The following is a 6,652-nucleotide window of genomic DNA, read 5'->3' as shown; positions in this document are numbered from 1 at the left end:
GGGGGCGCGTGCGCGCGCGCGCACACGCGCTCTCTCTGAATGAGTGATCTTTTATTTTTTATTTTTATTTTTTATTATTTTTATTATTTTTTTTAAAGATTTTATTTGAGAGAGAGAGAGCACATGAGAGGGGGAGGGTCAGAGGGCGAAGCAGACTCCCTGCTGAGCAGGGAGCCCGATGCGGGACTCGATCCAGAGACTCCAGGATCATGACCGGAGCCGAAAGCAGTCGCTTAACCAACCGAGCCACCCAGGCGCCCTATTTTTATTTTTTTTAAAGATTTTATTTATTTATTTGACAGAGAGAGACCGCGAGAGAGGGAACATAAGCAGGGGGAGTGGGAGAGGGAGAAGCAGGCTTCCTGCGGAGCAGGGAGCCTGATGAGGGGCTCGATCCCAGGATGCTGGGATCCCAGGATGCTTCCGACCTGAGCGGAAGGCAGACATTTAATGACTGAGCCACCCAGGCGCCCCAAATAATCTTTTTAAAAAAAGGTTTATTAATGTTTTCACTTTCTTGGTTGAGTGAAAGTAAAGCAAATGGTATGATATGATAGAGCTTGGGAAAGAACAATAATAGTAAAACTTTAAGATTTAAAACAATAATAGGAAAACCTACAAACTCCTCTACTTAAAGTTATTCCAGATAAAAATATGATTAAAAATGATTTACCACATATCAGAAGGTTGCATGGAATAGTATAGAGATCTTTGCTGCAGATCTTCTGTAAGAGATTTCTTCTTTTCCAGATACTCTGCTAAAGAACAATACTGATGACATTCTGTTAATGTAGATATAGGGGCATGAGTAGAGAATGGGGCTGGGAATTTGGGCCTCTTTTGCTTTCTTTGGACAAGTCAGATTGTGCTAGGCCCAAATTCTTTAGCTGGTCAATGACTGTGTTGTTTTAGGTAATCCTTAGGTTTTTTTCAGCTTAAAATTGTGTGACTCCACACTTTCTGGATTGAGAACGGGCAGATCCTGGGACGATTGTACAGAATTTATCTTGGTAGCACTGATTTATTATTTTCATTTCTTCTGGAAGCTAATGTGCAAAGCATTCTGCCATATTAGAAAACAAGTGAAAAGGCCTGACTATACTGTATCGAACAAGAATCCCAGTCATGATAGTTTATGTGTTTATTGCTTGCTTCTCATTTTAATTTGCATAGCTTCTCTTTTTTTCTCTTACTTATTTGATTTCCTTTCATTTCTATTGTATTTCTTCTAAGGTAATGTTTTTTTAAAATATATTTGCTTTTCTTATGTGTATGTTTGTATGTTGAGAAGGGCTTTTTTTTTAAGATTTTATTTATTTATTTGACAGAGAGACAGTGAGAGAGGGAATACAAGCAGGGGGAGTGGGAGAGGGAGAAGCAGGCTTCCAACTGAGCAGGGAGCCTGATGTGGGGCTCGATCCCAGGACCTTGGGATCATGACCTAAGCCGAAGGCAGATGCTTAATGAGTGAGCCACCCAGGAGCCCCAAGAAGGGCCATTTATTAGGTTACCACTTCATATAAAAATACTTTCTGTTCAGATACTCGGCATCTGGCATCTGGAATTACTACAGAATTCCAGTTCTTTAAGTACTTTCAACTTTATAAACATGCATATATACATAAATATAAGCACTATCTGAATACTTTATCAAAGGTAATCTTTCAAGCATCCCATTGCTCTAAGCTGGTGTATTTTACCTCCTTTGGACTAGAATTGTTTAATCTAAAACATTTTTGTCATATCTCTTATTTACTCATTTTCATTTTGAGTGTAAGGAGTTGGTGGTCTGGTAACTTCCAAAGGGTAGCAATAATTTGTTTTTAAATATCATTATGAATTAATAGGTTTCTAGACACTTGTGTTTAAAGCCCTTTTGAAGGAAACTTAAAGTTGCATTCAATCAGTGATGAAGAAAGCAGGTATGGGAGTATTAAAAAACTGATTTTGATTGTCATGTTTTTATGATAACCAAAATATTTTATAATAAATTAAACAAAAATAAACTGAATTGGTTGTAGTAGCCATCAATGCGGTTGAAGGTTTTGTGTTTACACTCAGTAAATTCATTTTGTTTGGAACAGGGGCATAATGGAACTCTGTGTTAAGGGAAACGTGCCAGACAGGGTGAGGTCTGAGCCTAGAAGCAGCTGGATTTATCAAGTAGGTGCCAAATTTTCAGGCACTGGAATAGAATTATACTTTTTTTGATAATGGGCTATATAGTATTCTCTGTTGGAGTCTAGCAAATAGCTGTGGTCAAGGAGACTCCAGGGAGTATGGAGATGAGACTTAAGGAGTAATCACTTACCGTGGCATGCACCTGTTACGTGTCTCTTGCATTGTACCAAGACTGTAATAAAGCTAAGGTTTATAGAACAAAAGTTATCTGCCAGGCATTCTGTACATGGAGTTTGCATCCCATCTTCACAGCAACTTTAGATGTTGGTGTGATATATTGTACCTTTTTTTACAGAAAGGGGAGACTGACACTAAGTGACTTGTCCAAGGTCACAGTACTGAAGATTCAAACCCAGATGGTCTGACTCCAGAGCTTGTGCTCTTTTAACTGTTTTGCTTGCTTTATTATTTAACCTTAAATCTGCAGCTTATTTTGGTGATGAAAGATTAGGAACCTTATTGTTGAGACCCTCCTGTGGAATGTCTCCTGGAAGAAGAAGAATATCCTGACACAGTTGAAAGACACGTTGAAAGCCAACTTTGGGAGTTTTTACTCTTTGGTGGATGTATAACTAGATGACCTCTCAAAGTAGAGCAAATAAGTTAACTGTTTATGCCTATGTTGGACAAACAGTTCTCACTTATATTTTTTCTTGTTATTTTATAAAGACTGACACTTTGAAAATGAAATAGGTTTGAGAATTACTAATGAAGCAGAGTGGTCCTGAATATCATATGTATAGCTAATGGTTATAATACATATAGTTAACTGAAGACTTTCTAATTTGTTAGGGTAAAGCAAAAAAAAAACCTTTTATCTCTTCAATCTGAGTACCCATGTCTTTTTCATACTAGAGCAACTTTGAGGAATAAAATGTTCCCTTTGGGACATGTTTTAGACACCTTGACTTTGAGGGGCACTGATGTGGACTTCTCTAATAATTTAGTGAGTGGATTTGGAGATCTGGGGCTGAACTCTAGATGGAAATCCCCCCCCCAATTTGATATATATATATGCATTTACTTAGAAATCTGTGTTTCAAACTATGAAAGCACAAAGGGCTTGGGTAGATTTAGAGGCAAGGCTGTGTGCTGTTGCCCTGGGCAGAGTCCTGATTTAGGAGGCGAGGGATCTCAGTGCAGTTGTGTTACACCTTCAGATTGTGAGACTTTGGGCACAGGGACTCAGACTTATTCATGAAAAACTGAAGCATTGATCTAGATGTTTAATTTTGATGCAATGGGACTTTGTTCTTTAACTGTCTCTATTAGGTCTGGGTGATATCTCTAGATCCAGAATCAGAAAATTTCTTCCTAAGACCCATCTTGGTGCCATAGGCTATGTAACTCCTGAGAGAAGAAGGAGTGGGAGAGAGAGAAGACAAGAGGATCAGAGGCCTGATGAGGCCAATAAAATAATTCCAAAGCTTTTCTTACACATTTTCAGTTTATGAACTTCTGTATTGAAATGAACAAAAGCTATCCACCAGAGTGAAGGTGTCTCTTTCTGTCCTAAGAAGTGGCTTAGTGATCATGGACAGTCATCTCAGTTTTGGTTTATTACTCTTGGTGTTAGTGTGTATTGGAAGGTACGGGTATGTTGATTGCTTGTACTTTTTTTTTTTTGATGTATTTCCTTTAAATCTTTTTTTTTATTTTATTATGTTATGTTAATCACCATACATTACATCATTAGTTTTTGATGTAGTGTTCCGTGATTCATTGTGTGCGTGTAACACCCAGTGCTCCACGCAGAACATGCCCTCCTTAATACCCATCACCAGGCTAACCCACCCCCCACCCCCTCCCCTCTAGAACCCTCAGTTTGTTTCTCAGAGTCCATCGTCTCTCATGGTTCATCTCCCCCTCCGATTTCCCCCCCTTCATTTTTCCCTTCCTACTTGTTTTTGAGATGTTTGAAAAACATTTATTAACACATAACTGTGGAAATGCTAAGAAAAGGTACATGATTGCTGTGGAAAAGAAAGTGAAACTTCACATAGATGTGTTCACATTGGTCACTGGTAGAGTGTCACTTTGTATTTACAAAAAAATGCTTTTGGAATGGGCCTTTTGGAATCTACACCTTTTACAGAAAAACTTTTGTTACCAGGAAACATCCCTTGATTCTGATTATACTTTCTTTTTAAAGATTTTATTTGGGAGAGAGAGAGCATGAGCAGGGGGAGGGGCAGAGAGAGAGGAAGAAGCAGACTCCCCACTGAGCAGGGAGGCAGACAGGGGCTCAATTCCAGGACCCTGAGAGCCCCCCTGGCGCCCCAGTATAATCCTTTTAACTATTACTGTGGGCACACAGGTTTGGTTAGGTACAGAAGGAATTTTAGACAATGGGTACTTACCCAGAGAGGTTTTGCTCTAACTATCTTGCTCCCTGGCATATTGCTTTCAAAATAATAGGCACTCAAACATTTATTCAGTTGAATTAGGGAGACATAATTTTCAAATGTGAAACAACTTACAATTAGTGCTAACTTAGTTGACAGTAAATGCTGTATTTCTGAAGGGAGTGATCGCAGTAGGTGGAGGTGTAGAGATTTGGGAGGTTTATGAAAGAAATGGGACTTGAGTTTTGAGTGGGAAAGATGTGAATGGATGCTGAGGTGGGAGAGGTATGGGGAATAAGTAGAATTTAAGAAGGGAGGCAAGAATGAATACGGTTTCTGTGAAGGACCATAAGAAAGGGGCACCTAGATGGCTCAGTTAAGTGTCTGCCTTTGGCTCAGGTCATGATCCCAGGGTCTTGGGATGGAGCCCCACATCGGCTCCCTGCTCAGTGGGGGGTCTCCTTCTCCCCCTCTCTCTGCCCCTCCTCCCTGCTTGTGTTCTCTCTCTCTTAGATAAATAAAATCTTTTAAAAAAAAAAAAGGACCATAAGGCAAGCTCAGTGCAGAATGAAATTGGGTAATAATTTAAGGGAAAAGATTATAAGTAACATTTGTCCAAAGCCAAATGTATGTCTTATGTTTATATGTCTGTCCGTGATCAATTTAGGTCAATGCATTGTTTTTCCCTCCCGTTACGGTGCATTGCTAAAAAACTACCGGAATGCGCTAAAAAATAAAAATGCTTTTCTAGTATTGGAGTTGAACTCATTATTGAAAGAGGTGGGGTAGAATAGGTGTGGGAGACTGCTGGGTTAGAATTCAATTTAGTGGGTAGAAGTATCACCTGAATTGGATTCTTAACCCTTATTTTATTTTGATTCCCAATTAGGAAAATTACAGTTATCCCTAATGACCCCTAGAGTCCAGAGTATATAGGGAATCAGCTTTACTGAAATTAGGAAATTAAGTATTTGATTCGGCTGGCACATGCTAGCTGAATTTAAGTTTTCAGGGAAACTGACTGACCAGCTCAGCTTCATTCCCTAACTTGACTCTTCAAAATTGTAAATGCTGTTTCCAAGAACTAGATGTAATGTGATTACTTTTATAATCTTTGTCTTTTTAAACCACATTTATAGCTGTAACCCTATGATGCAGTATTTCATATAATTGTGATAAATTAAAAAATTTTTTCTTCTACTTTTGTTAGTAGTGGTAACTTTTTTTTTTTAAATAGGCAAACATCTTTGGCAGGCACTTTTTAAGCATTTCTCCCTGTGAAATTGTTTTCACTCTTAAGTTGCGTTTCTGTTTTTCTACTATTGTAAAGTGCAGTTCTTTGCATGTTTTAATTTGCCATGACGTGGTCAAGTGCCGTTTCCTTCCTGTTGCTTGCAAGCCTGTGCTAGAGATAAGGATACATTTCAGTGCATTAAAAAAGAAGCCACTGAAGACAGGCTTAAGCATGGTAAAACATTCTACTTATCAGAAACCTTTATAAAGAACAGAGAATGGACTTTAATTTCTGTTTATTTTTAAAAGCTCTTAAAATAGTACTTACTAAACTTTAAATGTATTAGATTTAAATTTTTATATATATTAGGCATACCAGGGATACTGTATGAATGTTTCTCCTAAGGCAAAAATATACAGATGAAATTACTCATGGAGTAGCAATTCCTGTGTGGTTTGCTGGGTTACTGGCAAGAAGGAAACTGTTTATATGTCCTTTATTGCAATTAAAAAGCTAGTTATTGCTGGGTGGATTTTTTTTTTTTTTTAAAGTATTCGGTACTTTAACTGTAGTTTAACTGGGGCGGGGAAAGAAGGGAGAATGGCTTCACTTTCAGAAATGAGAAGTGACGATTATTGAAATTTAAGATGTTTAGAGACTGGAACTTAATGGAACAGTTCTAGGACAGATAATACTGGGTAGAAGTGAAGATCTGATTGTTTACTTTGTTTATTGTCTATATGCCTTTTAAAAAAATAAACTTGTTATGCAAAATAAAAAAGAAATGAGAAGTGATTTTATCTTAGCAGGAATGAAATCTTCAAAGAAAATATATATCCATCAGTCATGTTGCTTTTCTTTAAAAACATTAATAAAAAATACGTGGGGGATA

General features: G+C 37.9%; 1 protein-coding gene across 8 annotated transcripts in view; it reads left to right on the top strand.

Moving 5' to 3' along the window:
* Positions 1-6,652, top strand: part of ELF1 (E74 like ETS transcription factor 1) — a 106,448-nt gene that overhangs the window by 51,598 nt on the left and 48,198 nt on the right. The window contains exon 1 of one of the 8 annotated variants that reach the window (XM_025874804.2): positions 5,899-5,994. The exons of the other annotated variants lie outside the window; for them this stretch is intronic. The gene's annotated coding sequence lies outside the window, so the exon portion shown is untranslated. Of the gene's footprint in view, positions 1-5,898; positions 5,995-6,652 lie in introns of those variants that run through there. 8 annotated transcript variants of the gene reach the window in all.

The sequence above is a fragment of the Callorhinus ursinus genome, unplaced genomic scaffold, assembly GCF_003265705.2.
Source record: "Callorhinus ursinus isolate GAN/ISIS: 27379988/994484 unplaced genomic scaffold, GSC_fseal_2.0 scaffold7, whole genome shotgun sequence".
Lineage (NCBI taxonomy): Eukaryota > Metazoa > Chordata > Mammalia > Carnivora > Otariidae > Callorhinus > Callorhinus ursinus.
The sequence above is the reverse complement of the archived record's forward strand: the minus strand, read 5'-3'. Positions and strand labels throughout refer to the sequence as shown.